General features: G+C 44.1%; 1 long non-coding RNA gene across 1 annotated transcript; it reads left to right on the forward strand.

Moving 5' to 3' along the window:
- Positions 1-76: 76 nt before the first annotated feature.
- LOC147819221 (uncharacterized) lies at positions 77-914 on the forward strand. The gene is made up of 2 exons (XR_015437119.1): positions 77-242; positions 512-914. It is a non-coding gene; the product is annotated as an uncharacterized LOC147819221 (long non-coding RNA).
- The last annotated feature ends 248 nt before the right edge of the window (positions 915-1,162 follow it).

Below are 1,162 nucleotides of genomic sequence, written 5' to 3' on the forward strand. Positions count from 1 at the left end.
GTTTGGAGCCCAGACCTCAGACCAGGGTTTCTTACAGTCCACTCACAGCTTGTGTCTGAATGTTTTCCCTCCACCATGACGTCGTGCTGCTGACACAGCTGTGCTCAAAACATCTGCTTTCGTTTCCCTGTCCTGCAGATCACATGACCTCCACAGATCACATGACCTCCACAGATCACATGACCTCCACAGGGCGTGTCCTAACTTCCTCCACTAGCAGCACTGAAGGCCTCGTGGACGAGGTGAGGCGCAAACACGTCCTGTGTGAATTCACCAGATGTTGTTTAGTCTCTCTGGTTCTTTCTTTTCTCTCTGCAGTCGTTCTGAGTCTCTGTCTCTTCCACTTGTCTTCTTTGTTTGCAGTTGTTCTGTGTCTGTTATAAACAACATACATATGTATTTACTGTGAGGTCAGTGAAGTCAGTTCCACACAGACGCTGAGTTCACACGATGAACGTCAGTGTGACTCGAAGACGACCTCAGGAAGTGACAGTGTGTTCTCGTTTATCAGGGGAGCAGCGGAGCGGCGTCTGTGGTTCTGGTGTGCGTTCTCTTCACGTTAATAGCGTTGCTCACAGTGGGCGGAGCCACCATTATGGGTAAGTGAGGGAGAGCGGCGGTCTCTAGGCAACAGAGCAGCAAGTTCAACATGGACTGTGTGTCTGGAAAAGTTCTGCTCTTTAGTTTCAGCTGACGTCGACAGAACTAGAGAGGAAGAGGTGGTCAGTCGGCCATGATGGACGTCATGTGACGCGTTCACTGGCTTCAGATGTATAAACACTTTACAACATGATGAAGCCACTTTAATTCAATGACACTGAACTGTTCTCGGGTCAGTCAGATGCAGACACTTCCATCTGTAATTTAATAAATGAATGAACGTGATTTTATTCTTATAAAACGTCTCCACATCATCACGTCATGTCTGTTTTCTCATTGGCTCATAAAGACGTTTCTGACTTTCATCTGAGAGTTGAAATAATGTCACAGCAGCAGAACATTAAATAAATATGATTTATTTTATTACCTGAATTCCTTTATTCAGCATTAATTAATAATCAGTGTATAAACACATGTGATAAATGATTCTAACTGAGTATAATGTCGTTTTCTGCAGGTCTAAAAACCTCTTTAAGATTATTAATGTCCAGTATTTGTTTGA

The sequence above is a fragment of the Seriola lalandi genome, unplaced genomic scaffold, assembly GCF_002814215.2.
Source record: "Seriola lalandi dorsalis isolate HSWRI2012SDOR001 ecotype SW California unplaced genomic scaffold, Sedor1 jcf7180002054222, whole genome shotgun sequence".
NCBI lineage: Eukaryota > Metazoa > Chordata > Actinopteri > Carangiformes > Carangidae > Seriola > Seriola lalandi.